The sequence below is a fragment of the Varroa jacobsoni genome, unplaced genomic scaffold (assembly GCF_002532875.2).
Source record: "Varroa jacobsoni isolate VJ856 unplaced genomic scaffold, vjacob_1.0 scaffold_954, whole genome shotgun sequence".
Taxonomy (NCBI): Eukaryota; Metazoa; Arthropoda; class Arachnida; order Mesostigmata; family Varroidae; genus Varroa; species Varroa jacobsoni.
Window position 1 is genome coordinate 55216 of NW_019213856.1, and position 15502 is coordinate 70717.

At 41.7% G+C, this 15502-nt stretch overlaps 1 protein-coding gene across 3 annotated transcripts in view; it reads left to right on the forward strand.

Moving 5' to 3' along the window:
- The first annotated feature begins 315 nt into the window (after nucleotides 1–315).
- Nucleotides 316–15502, forward strand: part of LOC111265317 (uncharacterized) — a 41330-nt gene continuing 26143 nt past the window's right edge. For 2 of the 3 annotated variants that reach the window (XM_022841883.2, XM_022841882.2), the window contains exon 1: nucleotides 316–1163. The gene's annotated coding sequence lies outside the window, so the exon portion shown is untranslated. Of the gene's footprint in view, nucleotides 1164–5440; nucleotides 5463–15502 lie in introns of those variants that run through there. The other variant, XM_022841886.2, reaches the window with a different exon arrangement.

Sequence of the window (15502 nt, forward strand, 5' to 3'; positions counted from 1 at the left end):
CCACTATAACAGCCCTCAATAGTATACACCATATATGCGGACATTGCCTATTAAGGTAAACTATTAGGACTCTCTTCAATATTTTCTATTCGCAGAAAAATGAATATTTTTATCCAATTGCCAAGCGTAAATGTTCAAATGACCCCTCATTACTATTACTTCCGTTAGTTATTCGAAATCTTTTACGTTCCACTGGTATCCATCTTTAATATGACGAAGAGCACCGCGCCAGCGAGGGCGCTCGTCCTATGGGAAAGGGCATTGGGCAGAGGGAAGTGCGCGACGAGAAAGGTCGACTCTTAACGACACGGCAGTTTGCAAACGCGGGCGAACGGCTTAGCTCACGACAGGCCAGAGCTAGTCGAAGGGTCGCCAATGCTGAACCGTGGCGCTTTCATTCACCATCATCGCTAACCGTTCGGTCAGCTGTGTGCCATTGTATGACGCGACGTTCGGAGCGCGCTAACAATTAAACTCAGCTGTACAGGATTACAGCTGTCATTTCTGTTCAGGCGTTAGAGCGAGTGTTCTTCAGCTTTTTTTTTTTGCCGATGGCCTATAAACGGCGCCATCTCAGCGCTACAGCGTTCTAGTAAGCGGAGAGTTCTCCTACGCTTTTTTAGGAGTCACGCCGCATAGGCTTCGCCACTGACGCGGCTATCGACTGGGAATTTGTTGTGCCTCTGAAAATAGGTGCGACCGCGGAAGTGTTAAACGAAGATCCAGACTCGAAGATTGTGCTTCGTGCGAGCTCGTTACCTGTATCGTATGTGCGTGTCTGTGTTCGGATCATCTATGTTTGCGTCATATATATCTGATCGAGAACCGGCCTTCATGTACTTCCACTAGATTTGTAGGAATTCGTATATAGCATTTCTAGTGCGATCAAAGGAAAAGCTGGAAAAAGATATCGGTTCGGTGGGTTGTCAGTTAGTGTTCTGCTTATAATTTGCAGTTACAGCTGGTCAAGCAACAACTTCCTTTGTCGTCTGGCCTTGATTGGATACTTATCATAGCTAATAGCCGGAGGTATACTTCGTGCGTCTCAGCGTACGATTGAGCCCAGGTAATTTCAATCAACGCAACGTAAAACAAGAGCGAACTGTTCAAAGACATTCAATCGGATAACAATCAAAAACCTTTCGCGGATTTTACAGATTCAGGTATGTGAAATAACATTTTATCAACAAATTGTTGAACATCTATAAACGTGCATATTAAGAAATACCACCAAATAATCGCGCGATAAAAAGGCATTAAACGTTGAAGCTGAGAAATTGAGAGTAGGTCAGGCACTACGTTCACGTGGGCTATTGCGCAGGCCGCCAAATTCTTCTAGGTTTCGGGAAACTATATAAATCAGCCGTGATTGTCCCGTTATTCCTGTACATGTACGGACTATGTAATAGACTTGTCGTGACGTAAGGACGAAGTTCAAGGTGAAGGCGAGCGGCGGCGGGTCTTCATTGAAATGAGAGGGTCGATTCGACAAAAATGACGCATAAACAGCCAGAGAAACATTTTGGCCTATTTTTTTTGTGGGCAAATTAAAAGTGCATTGTCAGATTTTTATTATAGCAAGATAACCTTAAACGTCGTAAGTTTTGCCGATAATATACCTTTATCATGTTATGTTTAGCAAATCGCTAGAGAAATTTGTAACTGCAATATACGTTGCTTGTGCCTATTAAGTAAAATTAGGTACTCGGTTCATTCAAATTCGGTTCATTTGTGTGTGAAAGGCATCGAGGTGGTGTACCTATTTCGCCTGTTGTACGTTGGACCTTCATTAATGATTTGCTGCAGCCTATTCAACAATCTGATTACTTAGAGTAGACTACGAGGCTGTCGTGGACCGAAATATAACCACCAAAGCACCACTCCTTATAATCGAGTAACTGAAAAGTGCTGAATAATGCCAGTATAGATTATAGAAATGTTATTAAGTCAATTATTTGTAACATATGGCTCAAAAAGCGTTTAACAAAATTATCAAGGTTACACTGCATCTAATAGAAACGTATTCATCTGTAAGCATCATACCGGAGCGGCTTGTTGCTCATCCTACTAGCTAGTACTCTTCAAAAGTGGCTGAAACCAGCGGTAGACGCGAAGGTCTTTCTGTTGTGGGTTTGGGTTTAAACGTGAGCGCCAGCGGCAATGCTGAACTATATTCGGTTTTGGGAGCGCTTCCAGGGGCCCCTTGACTAACGACGACTTTGTCAGATCAGAGTCCCACAAACTGGATCGGCAAACAGACAACCAGTCTGCCAGTCAGTCTATGTCCTGTAACCCGGTTAACAAGCTGTAGGCTCATAACAGGATCGGATATGGCCTCATGTTTGTGCTTCTGGTTCGCTGGACATCTGATCACTACTCCGTGTGTAAATCCGACGTCTGAATCCAGTGTGTAGACAGCATTAATCAGTTTAGGAAAGCGTGTCTCCTACAAGCTTTCCTTTTCACATATCTCGTGCTGATATAGAGAGCTGTGCACAATCTCTGCTATTCACAAAATGAATGTTGATACAAACATCACATAAGCACTTGTTTTTGTTGTGACCACTTGACTACTTCAAGGTGCTGTTTTCCATGATAGAAATGTTCAATATACGTGGCTTTGGTGCCGGTGCTGTTTTATTCTTCAGTTGGTCTAATTATATATACTTAATTTCTATGGTTACACTGAGTAAATGATTTTGTCACATAGGATTTTTTTTTATCAGTAAAGGCACATTCGGGTTTGCTACTTCCGTTTGACGACTACGATATATACATATATATTATACAATAGGTTGTTCCTTAATATAGGTTGCTCGGATCAAAAGACTGTGCTAAGCACGTTCACAAATGAAAGCATAATCGAGAACATTGACCTTCGTCCGCCAGCAAAACGGGTCGATGTTTATTATCAGCTAGCCACGTATTTATCCTGTTTACCCTGTTTTTAGTTGTTCTTAAAAGTCAACATATGTTTGGCTTATATATTTCAAAGGTTTGTCCCCATTGTTCCACAGGTGTTTTGTTGTTTATAGGTTATTATTAGGGTTTAGAAAAATTGTTTATAGGAACGTCTTATGGCCATAAGGTCACAATGTCTGAGGTGAGAGGTCATCAAAATCACCTATCTGCATTCCCATTTTTTAATTTTTGCTAAAAAAAGAACGAACGTCATATTGAGTAGCGGGGAACTTCGATGCTTTTAAGTGCGACCTTTCCAGAAAAGATCTGCTAACTTCAAAAATCTTACAACACCGACCAGCTTACTGACTTAACGGCACCCATCTATTAAAAGTATCAATTAAGATTTTGTTATGCCATTAGATTACAAATCTAAACTTCGTTTTGCGAACCAATGTCAAAAGTCATCAAACTCAGAGTATAAATATCGCTTAGTGTTTGTTTGTCACAGCGGGCTCAATCTTTGAACATCTCCTAGCTGATTCAAAAATTTGTCAAGAAATCCTGGTCTTACGACATGACGGCACAGCGGTTATTTGTAGACGTATGATAAAAATGAAGGCATAGGCTTAACATGGACATTAAAGACTAACAGACATCTACACACATCTACGTCAATCGCTATACACATTATACAAAGTATAACATAACAAGGTTTCAACTACCATATACGTTGATACGTTATCATGGTATGTTGGTCAAGACATGAAGATCATTCAGGGTCATGGAACTTTTATCCTACAATACTTATATGTATTTACGAATAAGTAAAACATGTTTGCTTACGATCTCTGTTGTTATTGCAGCAGACCTATAACAGCGAAGTGATGCTCTGTTTCTGTATCGTTCTAGTGCTAGAACACCGTTGTAGGCTCCGCATTATTCTTGCTTTTTTGATCAGGTTATATTTTTTGTCTCCCGCAGAGCATCCTTCCTCACTTGACTGTGCAATAATCACGGGTCAAGGTTTACAACGGCACAGATGATAGATACTAGATGCTTATATGTCATCAGACTGAAACCGATCTGAGACGGTCTCATTAACAGGGGCATCAGCTTGTTGATGTAGTCGAACACTTCGCGTAGCGAAAGCAATCGTCCCCCGTTTCAATATGCCCGCGACCAACCCCTGGCTCCTGTTGGTGCTATTTTTTTGCTCGTCGTCGTTGACACTGGAGACATACCGTTCGTTGTTTATTTAAGTGTCTAAATTCGCTTGTCTAGAATAGCTTATGGGCATGCGATTAACTAGCTATACGTATTCACAGAGACGCGCCAAAATGCTAGTTCTATGCTATACATATCTGTAAACAGTCGTACGCGACAGCAAAAGTAAGCGTTCGGCTATTGCCACTCTATGACATAGTATCCTACGTAGTACATACAGCCCCAATGACCAACAGCCTAGACAACTTAAGATATAATAACAATGCCATTTGAGCACTGACAAATTGATTTTCTGATTGATTCGATTTGCATTGTCCCATGTTACCCCCATCCATTGTCACCTATTGCCGCGGTCACTTACCTTCTGCCTCCGGCCAAAGACCTTACCAATAGAAATTAGTCCTTGCCTATCACCAACTATCGCGTGCATTCGCCGCTGCTAGCCATGAGGCTATCAGTTTCCAATCACAGTAGCAACACTACCAATCTTCCATGGAACATGTTATGCCTCTTCTTTACGAAATTCACGGGCATTTCTTTCCCGGCGGCCGGTACCGTTGCTCGCGGTGCATGATCCATCCCCATCAACGTCGTTAACGATGTTGGCTTAGAAACCGATAGGTCTGACCCTGCATATCTCTCTTATTACTACCTGACAAGTTTATTGTCGTTAAGCGTCCCCTAACGAGTTGTGACCTTAGGTTAGCCACAGTGTTACCGCGGTACGAGTAAAAATAGTATACAGTCGATGATTTTTCTCTGGTTAGGTCATCGCCGGCTATAGCGCGGACATGCAGAAATTCATGACGTTGCTATGCGCAAGAAATACGTCCCTCCCCGGCATTGCTGTTGCATCCGCGCATGCAGTCGATGCATCGCTGTACCGCACTGACGTCTGATGTTTGACGTCTGAAGTGAAGTGTGCCATCGGCCGATGTATTCGAAGAAGACGGGACTGGAGTAGGCGAAAACACGGGCCATGGGGTGTGGGGGAAGCGGGGGAATCGAGAACTCTTCATAGCTTCAATGATGTCCACACGGTGTCTGCGTGCGTCTGAGAATGTTGTTGGCGAAGTTTCACCGATGACACCACTAGTGATTGCCGTCGCTTGCGGGCAATCGTTTGGTTTAATATGCGTGTGGTGGTGAAGACGCGGCGTAAGAAGCGCTCTTCTGACGTAGGAAATATTTTCTGCTGCTGTCTTCTACTAGACACCTTCGTAGCGAAACATCTGCTCTGGTACGGACGGGTAGCAGTGATGGGTGTTTTGTGCCTACATATTTTTGTTGTTGGACAGCAGGATATCTATCATTGTATGGCAGTAGATACACACGTAAGCCGATTTTCTTGATTTTTTTGATGGCCAAACATGTCGATGTTATTCTTCGTAAACATTTGTCCAACATAGCTGGTTTTGTTGTCTAGCTTTATTATGCACGTCTATATAGTGAGAATCGACATAAGAATCAAAGATAATATACTATTCTGTACTAATATAAATCTAGCCACCAAATAAGTTGTCGTAATACCGCTATTAACAAGAGTTTCTGCCAGTTATAGCAATGGTTAGTTTTCTTGAGTGTATTTACCGTAACGAAAAGCAGCGTCCGCTAAACAAGATCAACTAACCAATTCTTACCCCTATAGACATATGACAACACCCACTTGACTTATACAGTTCTAGCAATGCCCATCTTTTACGGATGCCGAGAGTTGTTGATTCAGGTCTCGCTAATAACCTGTAGAAAGGAAAAGTGTAGTTAAATTAGAAAAAAAATAATTATAATGATATACCGAATTATATTTTTTTGCAACTACCTGCGCGGCATTTCGCAAGATCACCGTCACATGCGACTAGGATATATCGCTGTTTAGATCTGATTCTTCTGTATTTCGCCCAGGTCATCTTACTTCAATCGTGCTACGTTTGTCAGTTGACACTATTACTATATCTTGTAATAAATGTTGTGACTTCTTAAGGTCATTGACGTGTCCAACCTAGAAAAAGAGCGGTGGTACGCTTCCACGGAAACACCGGACGTGCAAAAGTAGAACTAACCTAAAGGATTCTCATCCTTCCGCAGTAACTGTAGCTACTGCAACGTCTTGACATTCAGGTACTACTTATAGAGAAGAGGTAACTCGTAGGCGCTGCATATTTGCAATCGTAATTTAAAAAAGTAACCGGCACAAGGCATAGGTAAAAGGCTGGATACGAGAACTAATAGGTTAGGCTAGGTCTGACGCAAAGGAACTTGCCGATGATAGCCGAAGGTACATGTGACTTTCTTAGGCCCAATCGCGCGTGAATCACAAATACGCTTGATCTCTGAATTGTTACATTTGAAAGAGTATAATGGCTGATATACTGCTATATGAGCTGAATTGGTTGCACCGGAGCCTTCGGGGTGGCGACATTATTTCAAACATATACAAGCATAGAAAGTAAAGACAACTCCAGTTTAGCATGCTAACGACGGTGTCTTATGGATGGATATACTATGATCTACAGAGAAAGACGAAAGACAGAAATTTCTATTGTGAAAGACAAAATGATTATTAAAATATAACGTATCTCAATTTTAAAAGACGACGATTATGCTTACAATTCGTTTCTCTGACTGAGCTTAGCTATCCTAGGAGTCTAGGCTATTTCAAAGACTGCTAATTTATCGATCACTGACTGATCTCATATAGTTCCGCGCAGCGTAAATATCCTCGACAAAGAATTACTCACACAAAAATCAATACAGGAAAATAACGAAAGGCTCACAAAAAGCCCACGCAGAAAACCATTTTCAGTAACGACCGAAAAATATTCTCCGCTTCGCAGACCTATCCGTTAACCCCCATGTTTGTTTAGCGCATATCAGTAAATAACCTTCTCTATTCATACGAAATATTGAGTCGTATCCATCAGTTGCCCGTAGAACTTGAAGCTGCGACTTCTGTCAATTCGTTTCGACCGCGCCTCCACCAAATGTAACATGCACATCCCTTGTGTTAATCTCTGACCTTGTTTGTTCTTATATATTTATATAAATCTCCACTGCTATGATTACAACGCAGCAGGCTATGATATCTCTCCACGTCATCGCTTATCCAGTATTTGCTTCGGAGTTTGCCGGTTAAAAAGTCCGGTCTTCCCGACCCTCGAAACCTCGCGTGTCGGGACGAGAACAGACCTGACATCGGCGGCTTGGCCCGTCTCGCGCTGTGGTTAACGTTGATCAGCTATGATTCTGTTGCAGCCGTTATGTCCTTGTTGCTGTGGGTCTGGGTTCGCTATTGCTGTGGGTCGCCTTCCCAAGAAATGCACAGAGTCTATTCGGGTAGTTTCGTCTACGTAAGCATCATTTGTTGACTTTCTTTGGCGTTAGCTGATGCATGTCGGGGCCGGTGGTTCACTCAGTCTGACTGTTTCTGCTGCCAGGTCGAGGGTTCCAGGTCAGAGACGACCCTTCCTTGGTCCTAATGATACTCTCGTGGTCCCACGTGTTAGGGATACGCGAACATCGTCATTCACCGGAGACGCTATAAAACAAAAGAGCAAAAAAGACCGAACCCAGAGAAACGTGTAAACTTGGCTGGAAAACGGGTGTTTGGAAATTCACCCCGGGATAGCGTCGCCATCGAGTGACATGGCCAGTGCGCACAAAAACTTGTCGAAAGTAAACTATCTACAACCAGTCAAATGTTTTTGATGACTATTGTATCTAACGCTGATTTCGCGTTTGTATTCAACTGTACATGTACGCTAGGCGGGGTTGTATTTGGCCACAGTTAGTAATACAAATTAGTTTCTTATGAACATTAAGATTCATGTTTTCTTTGCATTTAACTTAAGTCGTTGACTAGGAGGCTATTTTACAGATATAATCAATAATACAGTTGGTATTTCAAATACCGATTTAACGCACTTACGATTCGGAGAAGTTTCGCCCAAAAAGACCAACGTACGTATTCATGGGCTTTGTGCATGATCGCAATGAAGGGAGCCATATCTAAGCTTTTGTCCATTGTGTTTAGGTTCTTCAAGGTAGCGTCGCTAACTGAAATAATCGCTTCTGCATACATTTTATTTATTTACTTATTGCTGGTAGTAGTATACCTTTTTATATTTGGCTTGGGTAAGCAGATGGCTCAGGGAATGCTCACTGGTTCATAGCGCTACTCTAATGCTATACGTTCGTAATGTCTGCTGCGAATGTAGACAGACGTTTTCTAAGGGGGGTAAACATTGCCATTATCTGTAGTCAGCTTCTGTACGTTTATTCATTACTGCGGAAGCTTGTTTTTAGTTGCTAATTGTGACGTATGACTATTGCGTTGCAATCTGCGCCTGTCCCTAAGGTTAGTAGATAAATACGTTCCTGTTGCACTATCCCAGGAGGAAACTGATCAAGGCAATCCTTGTCCTTTGTGCGCGTATCCTCGTAAAACTGACCAATTTCAATTGTTCGATACAGTTTGGTTCTAATTAGAGATTACCCATGAATCGCATGTACGAACATTAAGCAGTTATTATTATCGATCATCCAAGCCATTAAGCTACAATAGAATAATTCTTCTTCCGTCCAGGAGCACTCGTTTTTCTCGGGGGTGACGTGCTCATGCATCGGTGTCTATTGAGATCGCATGGCTGAAGAGAATATCATTGCCCTAAAAGGTGCTTTTTCGTTTAATATTTGGTAGCGTCTATCCGCAGACCGTTGTGTTGACTGTATTGGACCAGATGTAACGAGCTGGCGTGTGGAGCGGTACGAAATTACCAATTTCTCTAAAAATTTCAAAGCAGTATCATGAGATATAACTGATACGTTTTTTTGTTTAAGCTTTGCCATGGACTCGTCTAAAAAGGTGTCCTGATTATTTATTTTATGATCTGAACTGCAATTCGTCAAGCTATCGATCAAACTGATCCATTTTCTAACGCTATAATGTTGAAGAGGAAAAAAATACAAAGTTTAACGCATTTGCTTTATACAAAACTCGTTAATGCTGAATCACGAGATAACAGTAGTATTAATGATAAAGATGCGGTTATTCAACGCACGTAATTTTCCAAGTTATTATGGGTAATCATCACTGCCGTCAAGGGGCACTCAACGTCTTATAATCGATTGTGGTATTGTTTGAACGTGTTGTTGCGGTATATTTTGGTATATAATTCCTAAATTGTTGCCAGCTCCAGAAGGCAAGAAACCTCACCCGTTTTCATTAATCTCTATGTGTTTCGATGTTTCGTCAGTGGCGAAGCAAACTTGAAATCGAAAAGGCGTCCCTTTTCACAGAGAGAGGGGGGCATGACAGAGTATGAACGCAGAGCGATGTTATTCAAAAAACATTACATCGATCATAACGATTTAACACGATATATATATATATATATATATATAGAAACAGAATAGAGAAATGTAAAAAGGTCGCCAAGCCGAAATAGCAGAAGAGCAGTCAATTATTCTATTCTGTAATTTATATCTTATTTTATGTTTAGCCTTAGACCGTGACAGAATTACATGATTTAAAATTAGGTAGATCGATATTCTGGTTCCAATGGGGACGCATTTGTCATTGTGCAATTTTTCTCAAAAAATCCGCAAAAAATAAAGTTCCACATTATGATGTCTAGTGAAGGCTTCTGCCGAGCATGAAGTGTATCGTTTCAGACGACCGACCACTACTTCTAACAGCCATTGACGATCTATTCCCCTCACTCAACAACAAACTCCATTATAGCTCGAAAATCAGGGAATCTCACTTCCACGCAGAGTGCTATTGTATTTTATATCGTATACCTTCATCCATACTATTATGCTGACAATATCGGACTTCTACATAACAAATAGAGTCCGAGTCCTACTGAAAAAGACTTCGGCTTACATTGTTGTTGTGAATCACATCGCCCTATCCATGAAACAGGGATACCGGTATTTTCTGGACGGTAGCTCAATGCGAAGTGCTGATCGCCGAATAGCCCGGCAAAGTCAGACCGGTAACAATTGTCGATGGGCACCACTTGCACACTTAGAGGTTGTCACGTGCTGCGTGACACCTATAGTAATATAATAATTAGTAGCATAGTGTATTTGTCAAGTGGTGATAGTTGACCGGCAAGGTGGATCCAGCGCCACAACGGACTTCGCATCACGTTTTTACGTCCTGTTCGTTATTGAACAGCTATTGTGCTTAAGTTCTCTAATGCACAGATGAAGATGAGTCATATGGCTATTGCAATAACTGTGGTCACTTTGCGTACAAGTTGTTAGTTACCTATTATGATCTAGCACCATTCAGACGTAATCAGCTTATTTCTTATTCGAGCAGCCGATATATAACATGATTGGAATTAAAAGCCGATTAAACTGTTCTCCCGGTGGCTAGTAGTAACGAAATTTAGTTTTTAAAGACGAACGGAACGTAAGAAAGTTTGCCCCCCCCCCCCCCGTGAAACCTACCGGACTAACGAATGACCATGCGACTGTGATGTCATGACAGCGCGGTACTATTATTTAATTTAAAAAGGAAAAGGCCGTCGCCTGGCGTGCCATTATCACGCTCTGCCGTTGCAGCTTGCCAGGGCGTTCATCGATGCGAGTCAGAGCCAGCGAGACGTCCGCTTTACCAAACCAATTGAAGTCGCTCTCCATTCGATAAGACCTTTCCCTAGATAGAAAACGTTTACTTAGGCAGACATGTGTAATTTATACAGTGCCGTAGTAAGTGCCACCGAAATTTGTTGGGTGCTTAAGTCAACTGTCGAAAATATCTAATTATCATATTAGTCATGTCATATACGTAAGTTAAGTGTGAATAATAGATAAAGTAGTATCTAACACGTTTTTATGTAACAGTGTCGCGTTTATGATACCATAGGCTAAACAAGATGCATCTAGTGTTTCAGACTTGGGTAAACCCTGGGTTATATGCCTGAGCAGAACGTTGTTAGTGATGTAAACTCGATCGATATATACGCATTCAAAAGTAATTTATATATATATATATATATATATATATATAGTGAAGTTCTTTTGAAACGACTCCATAAAGATTTCCCTACGCGTCAACATAGGGCCCAATATAGACATTCTGTTGCTGGCTGGTAGCTTAAGCAAAGTCCTCTCTAAAGAAACTTTTTTCAGAGATTGTGATCCTTTTGTTGCCGCTTCGAAATAGCCTTTTCATAGACTCCTGAAACTCTGATTTGTGGGGTTTCAATGACATCGTGTCCAACTTCATTCCATATGATTTGCTGCCATATAGCTTCCGATGCATCTCTTCCACTTTGCTATGCGATCAGCGTGATCTGCTCCGCTATCGCCGCCTTCTATATCGTAGGATGAGGCCAGTGCGTTTCTTATGAACGAGTTCCAGATCACATTGGTAGTAGTCGTAAGTCCAATGTATTCTGGACATGTAAAGATTTCACATATTGATAAAAAAAAAAATAATAGTGATCACAATGTGTTCCACAGTCATTCTATGCAGCACTGAATGATTCTGTCATTTTAACTAGAACTGCATATCTGTTATATGCTAGTTGAATACAAACCATCCTTGATGAATTGTTTTCTCGCAGGTATATATATATATATATATATATATACATATATTACTATAATCTACTGATTAAGAACATACTCGTAAATTACTGTTTTAGCTAGGCGTCCAAACTTTGTGTTCAACGATTTCGAACAATGCAGAAAAGTAGCGTAAAGCTAGTAGGAATCAGCCAGTGTAGCGCCGAGGGACAAAAATGCATTGGGTTAGTCATTTGTTCTATATAACCGATACGCTTGACCGATCATTTAATTTCGTTATTGAAAAAAGACGTCTGGTTCAGAGTTCGTTGACGTGGTGGTTTTGAAGAGACGGGCGTATGAACGAGCTGTGTAAACGGCCTATTCCCCACTTGGGATTGGGGCGAGGTGGTGTGCAGGTCAATGTGATGCTCAGAGTCACAGTCTCTGCTCGGTACGATCTTTAAATCGAACAATCCAGCTCGCGTTACAATGGACGTGTTCGTTTCTACGGAGATTTGGCACATATTGAAAACAAGTTTCTACTGCATTGTTTAGACGCGGTGGTTCTATTAGACTTCTGCTTGTTTTGCTATTGTCGTCAGCGGGAAGCATTCGAGACATCCCATAGACAACAGTCCTCAAATTTGTAGCAGTACCTATGGCGTTAATACTTAACGAAAACTAAAATTTAACTCGAGTCAACTGTTGGAAGGAGTCAAGATTAGATCGAATACAAAGTAGCATCTGAATCAGCAGCAAATGAATAATTGTACTATTTTATGAGACAATTGTCGTTCTCTTGTTCTTATAACACAACCCAAAGTTGGTGACGGTATCGTCTATTGGGTTTAGTGTATTGCCAATAGGCTTCACAAGCATCACTCTTATGAAGTTACATGACCTACTTTATGGCGACAGAACATTACAACTAATCCAAACGATGTATCATAAGAATTGACGGTAGCGGAACATACGAAGATAACTTTAGTCCTTTGAGCGGCCAGCTTCATCGGCCGCCGGTGACAGGGAAACTTCTGCCCATCCGTCAACTGGAGAGCTGTTGACCTGTTAGGATACTAGTTCCATGCAGCATGGGGGCATGTTACGTTTTTTCCAATCGCGCAAGAGAGCTGATAACAGATCATTGAATAAACTTACTAATAATAGCATTTGGCATAGTGAAAACGATTATTTCCGTCTTTATCCAGATATCACGTAGAAACGATATTTTGCCTGACTAGTATATTAATTAAAATAACTTGACAAGTTAGCCGATCGATAACTCGGCACACAAGCGTAGCAGATCGGATCTTCTGTTGAGGCTCTTCTCCAATGAATGACTTCAATATTCATATTAGATTTGTTAGAAGTACAGCTGTGCAGTGTATCGTCTTTGACAAAAGTAACTTTATTGACACCGATTATCCAGATCTGTGCAAAATTGACTTGTTTCTGTAAGTAACTTCTTCCTTCCAGTCATCAATCGTGTTGTGAGCATAATCTATGCCAGTGGTACTGCGAGAAATCATGCAACTGTTTCAGGGCCAATGGCATCTACGGTGGCCAGCCTAAGCCAACAGAAATGCGTGTAAATGATGGTCGAAGGGTATTTTCATAATATATTACCAGAATAAGTAAACAGTTTTCAAGCTATTTGCTGTTAGTGAGGCACGAGCGGTGACAGTCGAATGATCACCAACCTGATGTTCGACGTCGTTAGGTACCATTGGGCCGGCGGAAGAAACACCAACTGTTACGTCTGTCCTTCCATGGAGGCATTGCAGGCCATAAATAAGCTGCTGGGACACCTCGAGATCTTGCTTCGAATAGGGCCTCAGTAAATCTACTAATTAACGCCGAAATGCTATGTACGCCAGTACAAGCTGATGCCGGTCTTTTTCAACTGTGCTCTGTACACGCCGCATCTATTGTACGTTTTATTAAATCTTTATGTTTTTAGAATTTTTGGTTAAATACATACTATAGGTATACATGTTGTCATAGTTTTGGTACTACCATACAGGCTCATCTTTTAGGGAAATTCACCTTAGCATTTCTGTGCTCAACATCAGGGATTTCCTGATGTTATCAACACAAATGCATCGATCCGACGCACAACTATCGTTCTTGCTTATTGTTATTTGGCTTATAATTAAATTAACTCACACGTCTTTACCGTAACTATTACAAAGTCCCGTTGTTCGATCGGACTTTTAGTTTGATGAAGATCTTTCTAGTGCCGCGCTCAAATCGCTTGATTTACTGTTTTCCCTTTCCTATATTTTTTATTTTTCTAGCCATCCTCAATGGCCAGTCGTTCAACCCGACAATGCCTACTCTGCTAATCAAACGAGGCGGGTTCATTTGTTCGCTCTTGTCGTCATCACCGCAAAAAATCATTGCCTCTATCACAATAAACCAACAACGAGGATATCTTCAGAAAGCAAATTCAAGTTTTAACCAAGGGTGGTAGAGAATCGACATCACCGAGGACGACAACGACAGCAAACGCCGCTCAAACAGCATCAGCGGCTGAATAACACTAGAACCGCACGTAATTATCCACACGAGCAAATTTTCTCTCATCCTTGCTTCGTTCGGTCCTTGATCCTCTCCGTGCGGTCGTCGCTTACTAACCAACGTAGCCGGCAGACGCTTTGCTTGCTGCTGCTACCGCCGTCCACGTAATTAGTGCCCTTCTAACGTCTCGTCATTGCTACTGCTGGTTGTTGCTGTTATTTTGAGCGATAGTTTCTGCTTCGAGCCAATATGTTTCTCGTGATGGCCCCTCTATCTTCGAACATGTGTCTATCGGTCGTCTAGCCCGAAAATCTCGTCTGTTTCTTCGTCGCATCCGCAAAAATAGTCCCGAATGGCGGAACCCTTTCCATCCTAGCAATAATTGTACGACCACATTGTATTGCTACTTTTTTACGTGTTGTTGGCTTGTTGTCGCTTCTCTAGCTGTTGGTTATTGTTGGAGACTGCAGCTCTACTCAACTGACTAGTCGTGAGCCGCACTAAACCGAAAACGTTTGCACCGGTTCTGCGTTAATCGACGCTCGTCGCTCCGAGGTCTCGCGGGAGCGTTTGGTAATAATCGGCTGAAGAACGAGCATCAGACGAAGCTCAGATAGGTTCGCGGGTGGCAGAGCATGTCAGCGCGTGGCCACGGATGGACATCCGCATCGGTGAGACATACAGAGTGGCAAGCTGGCCGGCCAGTATGGTCCAATAGGCTTGACAACATGACGCCAATAAATAGATTGTGCTGAAAGGGAGCGGCACAATGGCGACGCAAGAACATCGGCGTCTAATAATTGGTATTGCTTCCCGTTTACGCTAGCGTTGCTGTTGTGGGAATGTACCAGCGTGATTGTGATGAATATATTTAAAATGAACTATTGTTGTTTTTACTGTTACAACTATTTTCTAATGTAATGCTCAGAATTGAAATTTCTGTCATAGCTCAGGTTCGAAATTGGGAGTAGACACATTTCGTTTCTCGGCGGAGGGGACTGGTCGTTTGAAACGATGCTCGGTTAAGGCGTTTGTACAGGATATAAAGCTTTTTCGTTTACTTACAGAATACGGCTTTACAGAATAGCATAGAAACGTTATCTAACGTTATTTTTTTTGTGTTTAATTGATGATCGTTCGAGACGTATTTATCACAACTGTCGATTATACAAACCGATGATGGCGGACAGACAAAAATGCCGCTATGAGATTTAGCTTTGCTTTCGAACAATTTGATTTTTTCTCTAGCTAACTTCAACCATCTTTCTATAACAGGCTTCAAGGCCTCTGTGTAACATTAGTTCGGGGCTCTGTCAATGATAGCAATCCG